The 22294-nt window shown below is 56.6% G+C and overlaps 1 long non-coding RNA gene across 1 annotated transcript; it reads left to right on the forward strand.

Annotated features, from left to right (window-relative positions):
- Positions 1-7283: 7283 nt before the first annotated feature.
- Positions 7284-16791, forward strand: LOC123575284 (uncharacterized). Its single transcript, XR_006700550.2, has 2 exons — positions 7284-7416; positions 16331-16791. It is a non-coding gene; the product is annotated as an uncharacterized lncRNA (long non-coding RNA).
- The last annotated feature ends 5503 nt before the right edge of the window (positions 16792-22294 follow it).

The raw sequence follows: 22294 nt of genomic DNA on the forward strand, positions 1-22294 counted from the left end.
GAGAGGGTCAGGATGGCAAGGCTGGGGCCGGGGTGGTGGGAAGGGTGGGGTTTCTGTGCACTGAGATGGGGCTGCTGGGGGCTGTCTGGGGAGTCTGAGGTGTCCTGGGGCAGGCGGTGGGCTCAATACGTGAACGCTGCAGGCAAGCAGCACTCCGGGACATGGGCCGGGGGAGGAGTGCGGACCTGCCTGCCGATGGCCGAGACACTTGAAGAGCCCCTGGAGAGGTGCACTTGGAGCCCCCTGATTGTGGCAGGCCCTCGGGCTTCTCATCTGCAAAATGGGGCAGCTGACTCTCGCCCCTGGGTAGGTTCCTGTCCCTGGGGTGGGGCTGGAGTTGCTGAGGCCCATTTCAGGCCCGAAGGCCAGGCTGCTCCTGGGAGGTGATAAGTAGCCCTTTCATTACTGAACACTACCTAGCCCTGAAATGCAATCAAGAAGCGGGGTACCCTGCCTTCTCTCCCGGCCTAGGAGGAATATCAGGGACAGACAGAGGCCCGGGCAGGGAGGCTTCCAGCAGTCCCTGCCCTGTGCCACTGAGAACTGTGGCATATGGAGGCTTACAGGGTATTCTGACATTCAGGCACCCTCTGGGTCTCATGCGGGACCCATGAGAGGTGGGTGGATCAGCTGGCTCCAGGGTGATGGTGGGTCAGGGGCAGGCGTGAGAACACCCCAGCCCCAGACCTGGTGGGTCCCACCATCCCACCATTTCGCAGTTGGGGAAACTGAGACACACAGCAATGGCAGGCAGAGAGTGACACTGCAGGTTTCTGGTCCCAATGTCCATGCTGCTAATGACTGCCCTGTGGCCTGGCTGGATCCCCCAACTTCTCTGAGCTCTGGTCTCATCTGTGGAATGGGGTGATGGGCACCACTGCCAGAAGATCTTTGCGGATTATAGAAGATGCGCACCGTGTCTGTGTCCAGCCCAGGACCCAGCTTGGACCACAGGACTGACCGGGTCTCTCCCCACCATCAGGGCTTGGGTCTGATGCCGAGGTGCCTGTGTCTGTGTCTGTGACTGCAGGGCCACCCTGGGGTGGGCCTCAGCGCTCTGACCCCAGCCCTACCCTTGATCGTTGGCCACCTTGTGCCCTTTGCCCAGTCCCAGGCCAAGGGCTTTGGAAAGCATCCCAGGGAGCTCCCCGCTCCCCATTCAACGTGTTGGTTCCAAATCCATGAATATGCAATTGTTGCCCACCCCCTCCACGAACTTCCTCCACTTCTACAGCCGGCTTCAACATTAATCACAGCTAATTGCTAGCGGGAGTCGTTTATGTCAAGAGCCATTATTCCTGGGAATAAAGAGACATAAAAGAAAGTTCCTTTTTGGAAGCCTGGCATCGCCTGGGGAGGAACAATGCCAGACCCGGAAGAGGTCGCTGGCCAGCCCCGGCCCACTTCCAGAGGCTCCAAAATGCATGTGGCAAACTTGAGGCCTCTGGCCTTTGCTGCGTATTCAGTGAGATGAGTCCATCCGTCACGTTCACGCGCTTCTCTGAAGTTGTGAGTTTCCTTGAAACCATGAGGTTTTTTTCTTTTTTCCTTTTTTTGGCAACAACAGCTGGGAACAAGTTGACACTTTCTAAAAACTGCCACTTACCGCCCGGAAGGGGCTGAGGGAAAGATGCCCCATGCGTGCCAAGTCCCCAGGCCCAGAGCTGAGCCCACATGCCAGGTCCTGTCCATCCTCAGCATCTCCAGGGTGGGCGGCCTCCAACTTTTTCAGGAGGTCAGTGGGGAGAGCAGTCTGGGTAGGAGGAGGTACAGGGTTGAGTTTTATCCACAGGCGTTATCTGTGGGCATTATCCGTGGATATTATCCCGTGGGCTCTGGGCCGGGCTCCCCTCACAGGACCCAAGGAGAGATTGAGGGGAAGGTAGAGAGGAGTTTCTGCATGTTGCTCATTTTTAACCCTGCTTCCATATTTTCATTTTTTATTGCAATAGGTCATACACCAGTTTATTACCTAGAATATCTGGTTGTTATTTTCTTAGAATCGAGCACCATGTCCGTCTATGTCTGTTGATACTGACTGTGGCCACACACGAGGTGTGGGAACAATAGATGGCTGTGCAGAGCTCTGAGCACTCTGTGCTTGTGCACGTGTTTGCTGGTATTGGTGCACATGCATGCATGCTTCACACATATGTACATGTGTGCACCTGTGCATGCATGCAGCTGTGCACATCGCTTGCTAGTGTGTGTGTAGACATGTCGGTGGCAGTACACATGCACACCCGTGTGTGAGTGCCTCGTGTGTGCGTGTCTCCGGGTGCCTGCGCTCGCTGTACATGGGTAATAGAAAGCTCTTGTAATTCTGAAAGCTCCATGCCTACCTCGCCCCCTCTCTGTCGCAGGAACTCTCTGAGCTCTGTCATTTTATGTATATTCTACTGAGGGGGAAACTGAGGCTGGGAGGGCTCAGAGGACCTGCCAGCTGGGATGTGGCTTGGGTTTCTGGTTTTAAGTCTCATCTATGTCAGTAAGGACCCCCTGGGAAGGGCAGAGGTGGCCGTGTGGTGGAGTGGAGCAGCGGGCAGGACACGGAGTTCTGAGGCCCCTCCTGTCTTTGTCGCGTTGCCTCCTGGTTGGTCTCACTGCGATTCTCACCAGCCCTGCTTCCAGTGCCCACTCCTACCACACCCTCCACGACCAATGCTGTGGTCCTTCTTCCCCTCAAGAGCCTCTGGCTCCCACTTCAGTGGTTTCCTGGGCATGCACCTCTGAGCTCCACAAATGGCCCAAAGGCAAAATGAGACTTGCGATCCTCCCTGAACCGGCTTCCCCTGCTGGGCCTCTCCCAAGATGGCCCTGCCATCTGTGCAGCCAGACAGTGGGGAGTCTTCCGGTTCTCCCGCCCCTACTCATCCCCACCAGGAGCCTGCTCACCTCCCCACTCTTCCTTCTCTCTCCCTCTCTGTGGCTCAGATGGTCCCTGACTGCATATCCTCATCCTGGCACACCTCCTCCTGGAAGCCGCCCCAGATCCTCCCCACACTCCAGGCTGGGGATCCCCCGGGCTTGTCCCAGCACTGCCATCACTCTGTGTGACTGCCACTCTGCTCATCTATTCCCAGCAGGGTTGAGTCTTGTGGGCCTGGATGCACAGGGCCAGACGCAGAATGCTCTGTGGTCACCAAGGTGACATGAGATGTCAACTAGAACTCAGGATGAACTGGATCCTGACCTCTCCCAGCCCCATGTCATTGGGGGATGACAGGCAGGTTTCTTGCTGTGTGCTGCTGCTGGTCCTTGGGTGTGGGCTTCCTCTGGTGACGTGTTGAGAAAGACCCTGAAGTGAGTTCTTGGCTCAGTCAGGCATGCGCCCTGATGGATTGGTGATGTCTGCCATGGTGTGGAACACCCTGATAGATTGATAATGTCTGCCATGAGTGTGGAAGGGGTCTGGCAGCCTGCATGCCACTGAGGTCAGCTCAGCTCTTGGCTTTCCTTTGGCTTGTAGATACCTGAGGGGATGTGGGGAGGGTCTCTCCTGTGTCTATGTTTGTCCTGTCGCAGGCCTAAGGCACAGAGTGTGCCCAAGAGTGGGTGGAAGTGGGCAGAGGAGGGAGGAGGGAGCAGCAGAGAGCAGGGAGAAACACAGAGGAAGAGGCATGGAAGGCAAGGAGACTGAGGGAAGCTTCCAATGTGGGCCTGTGTGGGGCTGACTCCACCTCTCCTCTGGCTCAGAGCTGCATGGGTGTGGGAACTCCCTCACCTCAGCTGACAGCAGGGCCCTGCCCTGGCAGGCCTGGAGCCCAAGAACCAGCAGGTTTGGCAAAAAGCCCCCGACCCCCAGCAGGCCACCCGTCCAGCCCCAGGGGGACTCAGGGCCCCTCCCCAGCCTCAGCAGGAGCGCCCTTGGCGAACTGATGAAGTGCTCCTGGTACAGTTTGCAAAACATTTTCCACGTCTCCCTTGTAAGCCTCCTGAAGGGTGGGCTCTTGCCCCGTCCCACCTAGCCCTGGGATGGTGTCTCTTGGTGAAAACCCTGCAGCAAGACAATGACCGCTTTCCTGACCCCGCTCCCCTCCACCAATGCTGAGGCTGCCCTGCTGCTTCCTCCTCCCTGCCTCTAGGCCCTTTCTGGAGAGAGCCTGGGCCCAGAGTCAGAAAAACTCAGGTTCACACCCAGGCTTCTTCTCTTATTAGCCGCGTGATTCCAGGCAGGTGGCTCCTCGCCTCCAAGCCTCCATATGCTCATCTGTAAAATGGAGGTGCCGTGAACTGAGGTGAGGCGAGGTGAGCTGAGGTGCACCTAGGACCCCAGGATGCTTGGGGAGCTGGTGGGAAAGCCAGTCTTGCTGTCCTGCTGGGAATCTCCAGGTCTCCGAGCGTGTTAGGCCACCTCCGCGATGCTTCGGAGGCTCAGCTAAGGACCAGATGGTGTTTTGAGCATTTTAATAAGAGCTATTTGCAGTGTTGCTGCCATAAAAAAAATTCCTGCTTAATGAGCAAATGCACGTTGGTATCAAGTTAAAGGCGCTTGGATGTTTTAAATATTATGTACGTCGTGTTCGTGTTAACAAACCTGATTTTTAATTACACCTTCGCCTGCTGCCTGGCTGGGCTGAGGGTAGGGGAGGGGAAAAAAATCAGGCAAAACAAGTGTGTCTTGCTGTCAGAAACGACAGGCAGTTTCTCCAGATCTGTCCTCTGCAGACACCGCTCTGACGGCACACGCAGTACTGGAGCTTGGCAGGGGTGCAGGATGGCTTCCCCTTGCTAACCCTCATTTTGCACTCCCAGCCTGAGCCTGGACCCTGGTTGAACATTGAGCCTAATCCTGGTCATGTACTGAGCTCCTATGCCAGGTCATACTTGGAGCTTTGAGCCCTGACCCTGGCCACACACTGAGCCCCGATCCCAGTCACATACTAAACACTGATCCTGGTCATAGACTGAATCATGACTTCAGGCATAGGCTGAGCCCTGATCCTGGGCACTGACTGAGTCTTGACACTGGTTGCAAACCTAGCCCATTTCCTGGTCATAATCTGAGCCCTGATCCCAGCCATGAACTGAGTCTTGATCATGTTCAAGTCTTGATCAAGACTAAGCCCTTAGACATGTAGGGAAGACCTCAGCTCCCTTCGCTGGTGTCCCCAGTGGGAGGCAGACGTGGTGGGTCTGGGCATGCAGGAAATGCCTTGTGGGCCCGGAGTAATGGTGTGGGCCTCAGGGACAGAGGTGCGGCGCTGGGCTCCTTTGCTGATGATGGAGATGTGATCCTTGGCTTCCCAGTCACTAGGTGTGACATGGAGATGCCCCCGTGCACGTTCTGCCCACAGCATCCCTGCCTCCTTCCCAGTGAGGATCCCTCAAGGACTTTGTGGTCCCATTGCATAAATGAGAGAGAGGGCTTGTGCTATGGTCCTGTGTCTGCTGGGAGCTCCTCCTACCAGATCCCTCCACCCGTCTCTTCCTTTCACAAGTGATAAAGTGGGGGCTGTGGGAGGTGAGGTGACTTGCCCAGGGTCCATGGCTGGTGCCTTGCAGAGTCATTGGGTTCCAAAGCCTGCAACAGACAAACGGAAGGGGCCCCAGGTCCTTAGGGCCAGTGGATGCCTGTAGGGTGTGGGAGTGCCGGGGAAGTCCCATGAGGAGTGACCCCATCCCCCTTGGGGACAGATGGCTGCATTCACAGAGACGGTGATGGTGGGGATGTGTCCTGCCTTCGCTCTAGCCCAGCCCAGCCTCCAGCCCCATTCCCCTCATTCCAGGGAGAGGGTGAAAGCTGTGCCCAGAGACAGAGCCAAGACGCAGGCCCAGACAGCTCACTCATCCCCTCGGCCCCTCTGCCCACCTGTACACACTGTCTTCATTCTCTTCCCTTTAGCTGGACCCCTCCATTGGGAAAAGATGAAATGCCTTCTCAGATCCAGTTCAAAAAGACTACCAGGGAAGGTGCCTGCTTGGTCCACTCTGGGTCATGTGCTCACACCCTGGACCAATCAGCTGCTGTTGGGCCAAAAGGCTGCTGTGATCGGCAGCTCCATGGGGCCTCGTGGTTGGGTGTTGCCCCGCCCCAGCAGGCCAACTGCCTGGGAGGGGCACGGGGAGCCTGGGGGAGGGGCACAGGGAGCCTGGGGGAGGGGCATGCGACTGCCACCCACTCCCTTCACAGGGAGCACGGCTGGCCAGGGACAGTGCAGTGCTGGGGGCATTCAGGGCGGACTTTATTTATTTATTTATTTATTTATTTATTTTTGAGACAGAGTCTCGCTCTGTCGCCCAGGCTGGGAGTGCTGTGGTGAGATCTCAGCTCACCGCAACCTCCCACTCCCTGGTTCAGACGATTCTCCTGCTTCAGCCTCCCATGTAGCTGGGACTACAGGCGCTGCCACTAAGCCCGGCTAATTTTTGTATTTTTAGTAGAGTTGGGGTTTCATCATGTTGGCCAGGATGGTCTCGATCTCCTGACCTCGTGATCCGCCTGCCACGGCCTCCCAAAGTGCTGGGATTACAGGCGGGAGCCACGCGCCGGCCGGGGTGGCCGTCTTTCTGGTTGTTCTTTATGGTTGTACGGTGCCACTTTCATTTTGTGGCAATCATGAAAGCATTAAATTAATGAAACCATCATGCTACTTATAGATTTTAATGTCATATTTGTGAGTTTTTGCCCAGAGATAAGCTGCAGCAAGAAATGCGATTAACTCCTTATGAAGTCTTCTACTTACATTTTTCAAAAAGTGATGCTGATTTTCGACTGGGGACTGCGGAGAGCCTGGAGCCCCGTCACGTCCCTGTGCTTCCCCCATTACTGCATCAGGGTGCATCAGAGCTGCGAGGGAACCTCACGATCTGCATGTGAAACCTGCTGCTTCCCAGAAAGGAGGTGGGGGCCAGAGGAGGCTGGGGCCCTGCTGAGGCAGCACAGCTCCTCAGAGCAGGGGCAGGAAGGCAGGTCCCCTGAGTCCCAGGCTGCCTGTCCCGGGCCTGTCCACCCTCACAAGCACTGGCCTGTCACAGCCCAGAGATGCCAGCCTGCATGTGATGGTTAAAACTGAGCGTCAACTTGATTGGATTGAAGGATGCAAAGTGTTCCTGGGTGTGTCTGTGAGGGTGTCGCCAGAGGACATCAACATTTGAGTCAGTGGACTGGGAGAGGCAGACCCACCCTCTACGTGGGCGGGCACCATCTAATCAGCTGCCAGAATGGCTAGAATAAAGCAGGCAGAAGAACATGGAAGGACCTGACTTGCTGTCTCTCGGCCGTCATCTTTCTCCCGTGCTGGATGCTTCCTGCCTTCGAACATCGGACCCCAGGCTCTTCAGCCTTGGGACTGTTGGACCTTCAGCCACAGACTGAAGGCTGGACTGTTGGCTTCTGAGGTTTTGAAACTCGGGCTGGCTTCCTTGCTCCTCAGCTTGCAGACGGCCTATTGTGGGACCTCACCTTGTGATTGTGTGAGTCGATTCTCCTTAATAACCCCCCCCTTTATATATACATCTATCCCATTGGTTCTGTCCCTCTAGAGAACCCTGACTAATACACTGAGGAACAGAGGACGCGCTGGACCCTTCTTTGCTCAAGAACCTTCAGTGGCTCCCAAAGCTCAGAGGAGGAAGCTAATGTTGCTAAACTCGGCCTCTGGAACTAGGTCCTCCCTTGGCCCCCAGAACGTTCATGGGTCTCTTCTTCCTCCAGGGCGTCTTTTCTTCCAACTGGAGGGGTTGGTGTCTGCTGATGAATGCATGTTTGTGAGATGAACCTGTGAGTGAATGAGGGTCCTCCATAGCTATTTGCCTAGCATGTTGGCTGTTAGATTCCGCACTCTGCTGGCTGCAGTGGCTCATGCCTGTAATCCCAGAACTTTGGGAGGCCAAGGCAGGAGGATGGCTTGAGGCCAGGAGTTCAAGACCAGCCTGGGGAATATACCTAGACTTTGTCTCACAAAAAACTAAAAAATTATCTTGATGTGGTGGCATGCGCCTATGGTCCCAGCTACTTGGGAGGCTGAGGTGGGAGCATGGCTTGAGCCCAGGAGTTCAAGGCTGCAGTGAGCTGTGATTGTGCCACTGCACTCTAGCATGGGTAACAGAGCAAAACTCCATCTGTAAAACTAAAAGCACAAAACAAAAAACCCCCAACTGAATAGATTCTGAAGTCTGAAGATCCTAACATGTGTGGGGGTCACATTGATGGAGATGCCCCGTCCCACCATCTATGCCCCTTACTCACCCCTCCCACTGCCCCCTGGAATGGGTTTGGGTTGTTGGAATGCACCCTCCTGTAACCTGCCCCCTCCTTCCCCCAGGCATTCACCCTTGCTGTTTCCTTCACTAGGAACAGCCTTCTTTCTCTTCTTTGAGAATTCCTACTGATTCTCAAGTCCCAGCTTGGATACCGTCGGGGGCCATGGTGTCTGTGTCCAGTGGCTGGGTAGGCTCTGTGTCCCGCGGGGCCCTGAGGGGACTCCCTGACGTAACACTTGCATGCTTCTCTCTCCTGGTGTCTGTCTCCTGCCAGGCAGTGTGTGCCCTGGGACAGCTGCCTCTCCTTCTGCTCAGTATCCACAGGAATAGTAGCACTGACTCCGCCATTGTCTGCTTCCCGAGGCAGCTAGCCACATGCCTGGCGCTTTGTATGGGTTTTGGAGCTGCTCCTTCCTACCGAGGGCCGGCATTTGGTGATCTCAGAATGCATAATTTTCGGTGAAGGAAGGAATGGACAAAGGCATGATAAACATGCAGAAGTCGCCAGGCAGTGGGAGTGACTGCTTACTCTAGATGGCCCCTCTACCCCCAGCCTCAGCCTCAGCGTGGCTGCTATCAGCATCCCAGGGCTGGAGCTTTGGGCAGGGGCCTTTTCAAGAGGGGGACCCCAAGAGGAGTGGCTCCCCAGAAGGCTGGGCGTCAGCCTTGGGATGGAACTGTGCGGGGGCCAGGAGCTAGCCAATGGAGGTGGTTCCTGGGCAGGACATGGAAAGACCCCACCACCATGCCGGGGTTGAAATGTTTTTGACGTGCCTGATGAGGCCAAGAAATTAAGATGTGCTGCCAGCTGGATGGACTGGATTGGGGTGGGCTGGATTGGGGTGGGCTGGATTGGGGTGGGCTGGACTGGGATGGGCTGGATTGGGGTGAGTTGGATTGAGATGGGCTGGATTGGGGTGGGCTGGATTGGGGTGGGCTGGATGAGGTGGGCTGGATGGGGTGGGCTGGATTGAGATGGGCTGGGCCCAGCAAAGCATCTGAGCTTGAGCCCCCAGGATGCTTTCAGGGGATCTGCAAGTTCAAAATTGTTTCAGTAAGAATACTCAGATGCTGTTGTCTCTTGCTGTTTGATGTGTGCCCCGATGGTGCCAAAGCAATGACCGGTAATGCTGCGGAAGTGTGAGCACCATCCCCACGGTGGTCCCAGTGCGGCTTGGAGGCGGGCATCGGGTTCTGCCGTGCCACACGCTTGCAAAACTCCCAAGCCCCAAAACAGTCAGTTTCACCTAGGACTGTCTTTGATGAAGCACAGAAAATACTTTTTGTTAAATCATGACCTTGAGGTCAGGCGTGGTGGCTCACGCCTGTAATCCCAGCACTTTGGGAGACCAAGGCGGGAGGATCACTTGAGGCCAGGAATTTGAGACCAGCTTGGCCAACATGGTGAAACCCTGTCTGTGCTAAAAATCCAAAAATTAGACAGGTGTGGTTGTGGGCGCCTGTAGTCCCAGCCACTCAGGAGACTGAGGCGTGAGAATCACTTCAACCCGGAAGGCAGAGGTTGTGGTGAGCTGAGCTCGTGCTACTGCACTCCAGCCTGGGGCAACAGATGAAAGGAGTTCTCCTCCCTGGGACGTTCCCTGGGACGTTCCCTGGGACACTCTTCTCTCCTCTGGAACATGGGACGGTTGTCACTTCTTCACAGTGTCCTCTGAAGACTGAAGAGTGTTTGTAAAGTGCCCGGCATTTGTAGAGGTTCTAAACCTGGTACCAGTTATTGCTGGGAATGATCATCTTCCTCCAGACCTTATGGAATATGCCCCAATGTGTCTGTTTTTGAGAGGGGAAACTGAGGTTCAGGGGAACTGCTCTGTTGAGGGTTACACAGCCAGAAAGGATTCCAGCTGGGCTGTTTCACTCGCTAGGGCTGCCTGGCACCCTTCCTCCCACTGGTCTTCCTCAGACCCCACCATAGGGTCCTCCCACGCAGGTGGCTGTACCCCACCCTGGCCTGCAGCTCAGGCCTCAGCAGAGCCAGTTTCTCAGGACAGCCCCCTATCTGGAGCTGGCTTCCTGGCTGTTGTCATGGGAACTGCTTCCTCGTTGCCAAATGCTGCTGACTGGGGAAACTGAGTTGGATGGGTTGGATGGATGGGATGGATGGGATGGATGGAGGGAGGACCGGAGCTGGGTGGGCAGGAATGAGGAGCCAGGAGGGGAGACAGCTTCTGGGTGGGCCTGGATGGGCGGCACGAGGGGGAGGGGGATGGTCATCTCTGTCCCATCAACGGGCATGCAGTGGGCACTCGGAGTGGGTCTCTTCAGGGTGCCAGGCAGGAGTGGGTGAGCAGAGGGACTGAACCCCCTGGGGAATCTGGGGAGGAGGGGGCAGGCAGGGCTTGAGGCAGGCCCCACAGTGGACTGTAGGTGGGAAACATTCCCTCTTTTCCTGAGTGAGGGGCTTAAGAGTGACTGCCCCCAAGCCTGTACCTGGGAGAACTCCGTGGACCCCGGACTTCCTGCAACTTTGGCCAAACCGGGGAGTCTGGGGCTGCACTCCATAGCCCTGTGGCTGGCCGACCCCACAATCCTGGGGGGATGGGGCTCCTCCTCCTCCCACTCCCAGACCCGGACCTGGACACCTGGGGGTCTGTGAGGCTGTGGAGTGGAGGCCAGCCAGCCCAGGACATGGGCCCAGGGCAGCCTGTGTGGGTCCAGGGTTCCCGGCCCAGCCTTTCCCTTGACCTTGGAACTTGGCTGCCCTCTCAGCATGGCCTCCATCTCCTGGGCTTTCGGGCAGTGTTTGGGCCTAAAATCCAGCTTCGGGCCGGTGGCCTCTCCTCCCCCGCTGGGATGGGACAGGACTGGCTGGTCCCTGGATGCCGGAGCTGCAGAAACGTTTGCTCTCAGAAGCAGAACATGCTGCACAAAAATAGCAGCCTGGCGACGGATCCGCCTGCCGGGAACATATGCTGCCTCGGGAGGGGGCGGTGGGCAGCAGGGAGGGGCTGGGGCCTCTCTGCTGGAGGCATGGCTGAGTTGGGGTCCCTGTCGTTGGCTGTGGGTGGAGAGGGCCAGGCCAAGCTGCTGCCCGAGGCTCTTCTGGGTGCCAGGTGCTGCCTGTCTGTCCTCAGGGTCGCTCTGAAAGGACCTGCCAGGCAGGTGCTCTTGTCCCTCCCCAGATAAGGATGCCCAGGGAGAGAGGCCTCGGGACTGCCCGGTCACACAGAGGAGAGGCAGAGCCGGAGCTGGCCTGCCTGGCACCAAGGGAGGGGCCCTGCTGTTGGCATGGGCGGGACAGATTCACCCCCTCATGCATTTGCTCATTCATCAGTTACTGTGCTGGGTGTGACTTCTTATCTCATTTCCCTCACTGTGGACCCCAGGCGGCTCACCTGGGGCCCTGTGGAGCTCTGCATCCTTAAGCAGAGAGTGGATGCCTCCCCATGAGCCCTGCTGGCGGCGCAGGAACCGCACCCTTAGCCTAGTCCCCCATTCCCGCAGGCCGCCTGGAGAGGGACCGGTGAGGCCTCTCCCCCTCCACCCCGCACTTCTGCCTCACTGGCATGGTGGCATGGACTCAGAGCCGGGCTGCTGGGTCTGCTTCTGACCCCGTTAATGGATCTCTCTGTGTGCTGTCCGTGTCCTCAGCTGTGAGATGGGGGACTAGTCACCCCACCTTAGTGAGTAGTTGGGATAATCCAACTGGGCCATGGATCTGGAACCTGACAACAGGTGGGCTGTTATGACTGTCAGGGTCCATCAGCTCCTGGGCACCCACTCAGGGCTGGGCCTAGTTCTGAGGTCCAGGGATCCAGAGTTGAATGGCCCTTGTCAGGCCTTGTCCCCAGGATCTCAGGTCCAGCTGAGGGCCCGACAAGCGAAGGGACATTGGCTGTGTGATATGACCAGCCATGGGGCAGACGAGGTGGACAGCTCCATGGGGGTGTCCTGCCCAGCCACCTGGCTCCTGCCTGGGCAGGGCCCCAGCCCTGGGATGCTCTCCTCTGGCCATCCCTGTACCTGGGCAGCTTGGAGGGGAGGGCACACAGCCAGGTTGGTCAGCCAGAGGAGGGACAGGTGCCACCCACACGCCCTTCCCAGCTCCCCGGGGCAGAGGCCTGTGAGCACCATGGGCTGGGATCCAGCCTCCATCTGGGCTGGCCTGGGCGATGCAGGGCTGGGGTGCGCAGGGCTGAGGTGCTCAGTGATGAGAATCTGTAATGGCCTGAGCAGGGCTGGAGACCTTCCTAGATTGGTGGGGGTGCTGTAGCAGGTCCCACACCCTCCCCTGCTTCCTGGGTCTCCCTAGGGGTCTGGGAAGTCCTTCTTCCAGTCTATCCCAGCTCCCACCCTCTGCAGCTCTGGTCAGCCTCCCCTCTGGAGCCTGATTAGGAGAGTCAGGTGGAGGGAAGCTGTAGGAGAGGCATTGCCTGGCTGGAGGGTGGCACGTGGGCTCCCTCAAACGCGTCCTCCTCGTGCCCGTGGCAGGGCTGTTGAAGAGCGGCTGGGAGCTGGTGTGCAGGACGGAGAGCAGAGGAGCTTCTGCAGGAGAAGGGGCTCTTCTCTGGGCAATAGAGAGACGCAGCTCTGCCACCTCCTCATCCAGAGGGGCTGAGGGGAGAATGAGAGGATCACTTTTTCCCTGTAGAGGAGGCTGTCCGGCAGACAAGGAACTGGCCTCTGCCGTCTTTGTCATCATGACAAAGGCCACCCAACCTCCTGCGTCCTCTCCCCAGCAGCCCTGCCCTCCCCCGGGCTGGGTCATGGTCCTGACCTGTGGGCTCAGGTGGCTTCAGAGTGTCTCCCTTCCTGGGCATCTCCCAGCCTGGTCTTTGGTGCCCCCAGAAGCCATTTGGAGACAGGATTTCCACATAAGAGGTCAAGTCTTGGAAACCTGTCAGGCAGAGGGGGTACAGGAGTCACTGAGGTTAGGCCCAGAGTGTCCTTGGATGGATGGGGTGAGAGACACTGTGATCAGTAGGCTGCCTAATCGTAGGGTTGTGGACGGGCCCAGCACGGCCCTCACCATGGCGGATCCAGGAAGGCCCAGCAGGTCAGAGCCTGGTGGGGGCATCTCACAGATGGGGAAACTGAGGCTAGGTGGGAAGAGGTGTCACGTCCAAAGTTGCTGCTCTGGACAGGTGGCTCTGTGTGGGAGTGGCAGGGAGGAGCTGGATGGATCTCAGCCCCAGTCCAGAGAGCAGGGCACATCCCAGAGCTCACCGACTGCCTCTGCCTCCTCCGTCGCACCCACAGGGGGGCGTTTCCCTCACTGGGTCTGTTGGCGGCGGTGGCACCAATCCGAGTCACATGGCACCAGAGTATGTCACGGGCGGCCCATCTGGACGGGGCTGCAGAGCCTCACACTTCCGGTGTCTTGTGGCCCTTCTGCCCTGACGCTTCCCTTGGGGTGCGCTGTCTGCACGCTCACGCTTGAGCCCACTCGCCCAGCTCCTGAGATCTTATTGGGAAGCAGCTGATCACGTTTCAGGTGTTTCCTATCTATTGGGAGCCAGCCGTTCCCTGGCGCTGGCTGTGGCCAATTATTACTTTAGAGAGACAGTTAACGACCACCTGAGCATCACCCGAGGGTTGGCTGACACTACTGTGTGTGGGGGCCTCTCCTGCCCTGCCCTACTGGATTACCCACTGGGACAGTTCCTGGGCCGTCTCCCTGCCAACTTGGTTTCCCAGGAAAGGGTTCTGTGTGATGTTTTCCAACCAGTCAAACAGTGACTGAGTGGCTGCTGGTGTGGCTGTGTCATGAAGGGTGCAGGGCCAGCTGAGGACTTGGGGGCTGCAGGTTGGTGAGTGCACCGTGCCTCACCCCAAGGCTCCTGCATGCATTGTTCATCAACCACAGCCCCGCTTCTCTGGCCCAGGTGCAGGGAGCGTCTCGGTCACCCTCCACATGGTGCTCCAGGGGCCTCTCCCCCGGAAGCTTCCTCACAGTCCTTGGCTGGGGCAGCGGGAGCCTCTGAAGGTGGTGGGACAGGGAGTGACGTGGTTGTGTAGAAGCTGTAGGAGTGACTGATCCTGGCTGGATTGAGGGCTTCCTGTGCAAGGGCCTCAGCGGTGGGGAGGTGTGGGTCATCAGGGAGAGCTGGCATGACTGGGGGTGAGACAGCTTCCCTGAGGAGGCTGAGCTGGGGCTGTGCCCAGCAGAAGAGGTCAGGACCCTCCTGTGTCTGAGAAAACTGTGTGTGAGAGCCCTGAGCAGGGAAGCTAGGGAGCCCAGCACACATGGACACTTGCACATGCAAATGCACAGACACACACTCACACACTCTCAGACACATGTGCACAGTGCAATATGTGCACACACACACAGGCACGTGCCCGCACACAGCCACGCCCATTCAGACACATTTGCACACACAGGTATGTGCCCACACACAGCCACGCCCACTCAGACACGTGCGCACACACACACAGAGACACGTGCCTGCACACAGCCACGCCCACTCAGACACGTGCACACACACAGGCACGTGCCTGCACACAACCACGCCCACCCAGACACACGTACACACACATAGAGGCACGTGCCTGCACACAGCCACGCCCACTCAGACACATGTGCACACACAGGCACGTGTCTGCACACACAGCCACACTCAGACACATGTACACACACAGGCAAGTGTCCGCACACAGCCACGCCTACTCAGACACATGTGCACACACACGCAGCACACACAAACGTGTCCATGTGCACACTTCCACATGCACATGAGATCCACGGTGCGCCCAGGACCCGTCCTGGCATGCTCTCTTGCTCATTGGCCTCACTGAGGGTGACATCTGGGTCAGGAACTCCCTGGGGGACCTTCTCACTGTCTCTGTGGCCCTGGCTTGCAGGGTGGCTGGGTCTTTGTCTGTGTACACAGGGAGCATGGATAGGACCCCCCCGGGTCAGGACGGAGCAGGAAGTGCCCTGGTTGGCCCCTGTGTCTCCGTGTCCAGTCCTGCCCCGGGAGCTGGCCCCGCTTCCTGCCGGTCTCAGCCCTCATCTGGGCCAGCAGATCCTGCCACATCACCCACAAATATCCCATGATCTGAAGCAGAGATGCCCAGGTCCTTGTTGGTGGAGAACGAGGCTGGGGCCTCCATTCCCAGCCCCTGAGGCTCCTCCGGGTCTCCTTTTTCTTTGCAAGCTGGGGAGAGCTCCTGTGTTAGTTTCCCGGGGCTGTGGTACAAAGCACCACGGGCTGAGTGGCTGAGACAACGCAGACGGGTCCCCATAGTCCTAGAGGTGGGACCCCAGATCAAGGTGTCCCTCCTGGGGGGGCCTGCAAGATGCCACCTTCTCCCTGCGGCCTCACGTGGTTGTCCCTCTGAGTGTGGCTGTGTCCCCATGGCCTCTTCTTATAAGGACACCAGGCATCCTGGATCAGGGCCCACCCCACTGACTTCAGCTTACCTTCACTGCCTATTTAAAGACCTTATCTCCCAATACGGTCCCATTCTGAGGTCCTGACTTCCACAGAGAAATTTTTGGGGCACTTGATTCAGTTCATAAACCGGGTTTGGGGAACTGCCTGCGCCACTTCCCTGCAGCAGGGCAGAGACTGTTGTTATTTAGTGTCATTTCTTCAGTGCTCTCCATTGCTGCAGGATCGAGTCTACACGATCTACACAACCCTGTCTGCACACACACCTTTCACACACAGCACACACACACTTGCAAACTCCATGTCTGTTGTGCATTCCTGTCATACTCAGCGCTCCACGTGCACAGCCCAGGAAGCACATAGACCTTTCACACGCTTGGCTCATGTGTTACAGAGTCACATGCATTTTACAGAAGCCGTGGCTCTCCTTCACACGTGCACAGCACACATGTGTGCAGGCGGAGCATGGCCAGGTCCTGCACTCTCTACATCAGGGCTCTCAGGCTCCAGAGGTCACTGGCATTGCCTGGGGTCTGATTGGCTACGCCTGGGTGGGGCCAGCCAGGTATGTCTCCGTGAGCAGGGACCCGTGGCTGCCACACACAGCCCCTGAGGACACACCAGGCCAGGCCTCTCAGCTGCATACCTTCTTCCTGCATGGAGTTCATGAAACACAAAGGCCTTCCTGGCGATGGGGCAGTATCAGGGACCCCAATGCTGCAACCTTGTCCTCCCAGGCTTCACCTCTGCCCTCCTGTTCCATCCAGGACAGCTTGGACCCAGGGGGCTCCCACCTGCTGGAGGCTGGAGGTGGGCAGCAGCCGCCGGAGGAACCAGCCCCACACAGGACCAGCCGACTGCATGAAGGACGCTTCTCATCCCATCACTTCCTTTTTAATCAACCAGCCCCGTGCTGGCTGGAATGCCCCTCTGGGGGCAGATGTCTGCAGTGCCCTTTCAGAAGCCAGCACATTTGGGAGGAACCGGAATCTGTCACTGGGCACCGACATTGTTCACTGCTGGAGGCCAAGCTGCTGAAAATGTAAATTTCTAATTAAAATAGAAATTAATCCTCTCTCCCAACTACCTGCTATCTTCAGCTGGATGAGCAAAAGTTTTATGCTGCTAATTAATGTTATCACCCGGAAGCTGTATTTACATAAGCAGATAGAATTCACACGGCTTTGCAGGAGCTGATGGAGAAAGTAAAAAAAAAAAAAAAAAAAAATTAAGTTAAAAAATTAATTACCTTGATCCTCCGTCTTGTATTCTAATCACACACTGGCAGAGGTCCCTCTTCGGCTTTCCCCAAAACCCACCGTTGGTGCTTTCTTTGATGAACCGGGCACTCGTTCCAAATGCAGAGAGAAAAAGTTGAAAATTGCCACGAGCGGCTCAGAGAAAGGAAGAGCAGTCGCTGGCACATGGAAGGCCCGATGGATGGGAAAATTATTTACCGTTCCTGGCGTCGGATGTTTTTGTTACCCAGCTAAGTAGATTCTAAATTTCAAATTAAGATCTTGAAAAGTTCCTGGCAGATTAATAAATCACACTAACTGCTCTGTGTTCGGCATGTTTTTCAGGGAGGTTTGAGCTGGGGATGCTTCTATCTCTTCCCTGGAGGGTCCATACCTTCCTGTCCTCCAACTGGAGGAGCCCCCAAGACAAGTGGAGGCTGGTGGCCCTGGCCCCTTGCTGGAGGTCTCTTTCCTTCTTTCCTTCAGGCTGTGGGTGGGGACCCAGTCAGCCTGCCTCTCTCTCTTCTCCCGTGAAATGAAAACTCAGACGTTCAAGTCGGCTGTGAGTGCCTGGGTGACGCTGGCCCATGGTGCTGAGAGCTGTGCTCCTGAGGAGGGCGTGGTGGAGTGGAGCCATTATTCAATCAGCAGACGTGCCGTGTGGGGAGCCCGCCACGTGGCTGTCTTGTGCTTGCCCCTGAGCGATGTAGACAGGCTCTATATTTCGGGTTGAATTGTGGCCTCCCCAAAATACACGTTTAAGTCCTGATCCCAGTATCTGTGAATGTGAACTTATCTGGAAAGAGGGTCTTTGCGGATGTCATCAAGTTCAGATGAGGCCATACTGGAGTAGGGTGGGTCCAAATCCAATGTGACTGGTGTCCTTATGAGAAGAGGGGAATTTAGACACAGAGAGATGGGGAGGATGCCGCTTGAAGACAGCGACAGGGAGGCCCCAGGAGAAGGCGGCATGATGCTGGGGGCGGAGGTGAGAGGGATGCGTCCCCCAGCCAAGGAACGCCAGGCATTGGCCACCCCGAAAGCTGGGAGGGAGGCCTGGAACTGACCACCCCGAAAGCTGGGAGGGAGGCCTGGCATAGCTCCCCGTTCACAGTCTCCAGAAGGTGCCAGCCCTGCCAACACTTTGATCTTAGACTTCAGGCCTCCAAAACAGGGAGTGAAACAATGCCGCCCAGTGCATGGGAATTTGCTACGACAGCCTAGGAGGCCAGTTCACTGCCCCCTGGGGCCTCTGTCCAGTGGGGAAGACAGAACCTCAATCCCTGCAGACACAAAGCTCGGGGTGCCCTGGGCAGGTGAGTGCAGGGCACCAGGCTCAGCCCCGAACTCACAGAGGGCTTCCTAGAAGAGGGGAGAGATGGGGCTGAGCCCCGGCACAGGCTGTCCCGATCCTTGTTCCACCTTGTGTCTGCTTCCACCAGCCTCTTCCCCCATCCCATTCTGAACCTTCCACTGCCACGCCTGGGCCTTTGCTGTTCCTTCCACTGCAGGGTCATTCCACTCTGTCCCCCTTTGACACCCTACCCCACCTCCTGGCACCACCCCTAGGAAGCTTCCAGAGGCTGGGACCTGGAGAGGCTTCTCCCTCTGTCTCCCGCACACTGCTCTCCTCTTATGCCCAGCTGTGTGGCTGTGATTTCTACTTTCTTCCCTCTGCGGCTGGAAGCTCCTTGGGTGTCTCATTCCACCCATGGTCCACAGTCTGTCCCTGTGCACGGCACACTTAAGCTTCTGGGAACTGTTGGCCAGACTCCAAGGAGCGGACCCCCTTCTGTGATTGCAGGATCAGAGGGCACCCCGGAGCCCCGGTGTGGCACTGCCAGCCTCCAGCACGACTCTCTGCCTCCGTCTCCACACCTGTGAGATGCAGGCTGTGCCCTCCGACCTGGGGCCTCAGGGTGGGGCAAGGTGGTCAGTGGGAGGGTCTTAGTGTGGCTCCTCTCTGCCCTCATCTCTTCCTCTCCTGCAGGGGGACAAGCTGGCTGTCGGCTCCCCTATCTGCCAGGCTAGAGGTCTCTGATCAAATGCCACTTGGAGATTAGAGAGGCCTGGGGTTTTGAAGACCCCCAGGAATGTAAAGATCACCAGCCTCCACACTCCCTCGAGAAAGGATGGGGCATCTCTCGGGGGACAAAAGACAGTGACACTTTGAAGTCTTCTTCCCCGCCCTGCAGAGAGCAGCTGTGCAGGGTCTGAAAGAATTTCCTCCCCTCTAAAGAGATGCTGGTGTGTTTCTTCCCCTCCTTGAATGGAGGAAAGAAATGACGCTGAGTAGAGAGTAATTACTCCAATTGAGGCGGAAATCAGTCATGAAAGGGAAAGAAATGAAGAGGATCAGCCAGGAAATGCCCCCTCCCCGCCTCGCCCCTTCTTCCACCTGCTCGTCCGCCTGCCTCCTTGCCCAGGCCCTGAGAGATACGGCCCTTCCCAGGAGCAGGCCTTGCTTCCAGGGGCTGGCCCCCCACCTGCCACCCAGTGGGGTCCCCCAACCCCGAGAGATCTCGGCACTCCCAACCCCCTCACTGGTGGCTCCCGCTGCCTCCAGGGCTGGGTGGAAACAACAGAGCCCTGGCTTCACAAAGTTGTGGAAAACAAATCTGAACATGTTGGAGCCAGCTCATTCTTTTCTTTCCTCTTTTTGAAATCATGCTCATTCTTCCTGTCCAGTGGGGAAGGATGAGCTGATATCAGCAAAGGAAATGCAGGTGGAAATCCCCCACGCGGCACTGTGCAGAGCAGAGATGGCCACTCACCCGTGGTGTGGCCTCTTCCCTCTGGTCCTTTGCCTTCCACGTAAGGGCTGCCAGCATCGATGCTGCACTTCCTGTTTACACAGTGACAAGTGCCCGCTGTGTCCTCTGCCTCCCACAGCCAGGCTGCTGCTCTCTTTCCATTTGTGGAGACACAGCGGCTCCAAGCCAGGGGTTGTCGGTGTTGAAGCCCGGTCACCTGTCCTGCTCCAAGCCAGGTCTGTTTCAGAGCTTCCGGAAGCAGTTTTGTAGAAAACAGATCAAGAAAAGTGTCAAGGTCAAATCATGAGTGGGGCCCAGGGACATCTGCAGACCCCAGAGTCAGCCCAGGAAAGGCTCCCAGAAAGCTTCCCAAGAGGAAAACCGGGCAACTTTGAAGAAAAAGTTTAACATTTCTAACAATCAGTTTTATTGAGATACAGTTCACATACCATACAATTCACAGCTTTAAAGTGTACAGCCCATGGGTTGGAAGCATATTCACAGGGCCATGCCACCAGCACCATGGTCCATTTTATGGGAGGGAGGCTGAAAAATTTCAAAGAGAAACTATGTGTTCTTAGCCCCCACCCCTTCCATGCCCCCTGGCAGCCCCTGGCAACCCCTGCTTCACGTTCTGTCCTTGGATTTGCCTGTTCTGGGCATTTTCATACGAGTGGAATCAGGCAATGTGTGGCTTTCTTGTCTGGTTCCTTTCAGTTTCCTAGAGCTCTCAAGGCTCGCCCACACTGTGGCCTGTGACCGTGCAGCGCTCCACCTCACCATGGCACATTGTTCTGTTGTGTGGATGGACTGCATTTTGTCCATCCTTTCATTAGTTGATGAGCATGTGGGCTGTTTGAACTTTTTGGCTGTTAGGAATACCACTGTCGTGAACATTTGTGTACAAGGTTTTGTGTGACATAGGCTTTGGTTTCTCTTGGGGGTATGCCTGGGAGCGGAATTGCTGGGTCACATGGCAGTGCCATCCTTGACTGTTTGAGGATGTACCCAACAGCCTTCCAAGGTAACGGCATCATGTCACATTGACGTTGGCAGTGTCGGAGGGGTCCGCTTTCTCCAACTCCAAGTCAACACCTGTCATGGTCTATCTTTTTGGTTCCAGCCATGTTAGTGGGTGTGAAATGGTATCTCACTGTGGGTGTTCAACATTTTTTATACCAAACTTTTACAAACATTTTGGACCCCACATCCCTCTCTCCCTAAACACCTGTGAACTCTCTGCAAAACCAGGATGCAGGGCACCCCTTGGGATATGCTGGCCTCGCACGGGGTTACTGAGGGTGAATGGTGACATCATGACAGCCCAGGGTCTCCATGGGGTGGCACTTAGTGTGTGTCTAGTAAATGCACAGAGGTATGAATGGCTGAGGGGCTCAATGGATGGCTTGGAAAGAGGATGTGGGGCCTCATGAGGTTGGAAAGAGAGGATACGTAAGCGTACTGACCATTGGCTGGGCCTTGCACCTTGTGGAGGTGCAGAGCCTGGAGCCAGAGTTAAATGGTGGTGGCTCGGACCTGGCATCCCCATCCCCAGGCTGTGGGGCCCTAGCCACTCTGCACTCCATGCCTTGTTTTCCCCATCTGTAAAATGGAGGCTTCAGAGGGTTGTTCTGTTTGGTTGGATTCCCTTAGAAGCAGATTCTGAAGCCAGGAATCTAGTGTGTGTGGCTTATTTTGGGGTGTGTGAGATGTCTCAGGAAGCAGCCGTTCGGGAGGAGGGGTCTATTATCAAGGCAGTTACCACCGTGGCACCTGAAGCTCAGCTGGGCTGGGACCTGGGATGTGGGTCTCACAGTTCAGAAGTGCCCTACCCCGAGGGTGGGGACGTGGATGCTTCAGTCACCACTTCCTGACAATCCCTGGCTGAGGGCCGCTGCCTAGGCCACACTTGTGGCCTGTCCCTAAGGCTGAGGATCTTGGGTCCTTGCAGAAGGTCACTGCCAGCATTGTCACCAGAATTGAACGGGTCAAAATGGCACAAACCCCTGCCACACTGCCTGGATGTACAAGCTATGCCAATGTGCCTTTGTCACCCGCTGTTCGTTGAATATCTCTGATCTGAAATGCTTGGCACCGGAAGTGTCTTCGATTTCTTTGGATTTTGGAATATTTGTATTATACTTACTGGCTGAACATCCCAAATGTGGAAATCTGAAGTCCAAAATGCTCCACTGCCACTGAGCATTCCTTTGAATGTCATGTTGGTGCTCAAAAAGTTTTGGACTTAGGAACATTTTGAATTTGGGATCTTTGGATTTGGGATGCTCCACCTATATTAGGATTACTTGTCCCGATGCCAAGAGTTGGGCCCCAGGTTATCTGCATTTTCAGAGGATTGGCCCTCTGCCCCAGGGAGTACTTGGTGGATGATGGGCACTAAGGCAGGAGCAGTGCCACATGTGGCCACATGCATTCAGTTTCTCCAACAGCTCCCAACTTTGGCAATGTGACAGTGGAATTGGCTATGTCTTGCTCATGCGGTCTGCTGTAGGGTGGCGGGGGTGACCGAGTGAGGCTGGGGGTTCTGCTCCACAGAGTCACCCAGGGCTCCAGGGCGACGAAAGACCCACCTTTGGTATATTGCTGGACACTGCGGGAAGGGGAGGGGGAACTTCAGGTGGCCACTGGCTCTTCTGGACTTTGGCCTAGAAGAGACATGGTATCTGTCCTCACAGCCCATTGGGAGAGTGGAGGAGCAGACAGAATGTGTGGGAGCACC

This window comes from Macaca fascicularis, chromosome 8 (assembly GCF_037993035.2).
Source record: "Macaca fascicularis isolate 582-1 chromosome 8, T2T-MFA8v1.1".
Classification (NCBI taxonomy): Eukaryota; Metazoa; Chordata; class Mammalia; order Primates; family Cercopithecidae; genus Macaca; species Macaca fascicularis.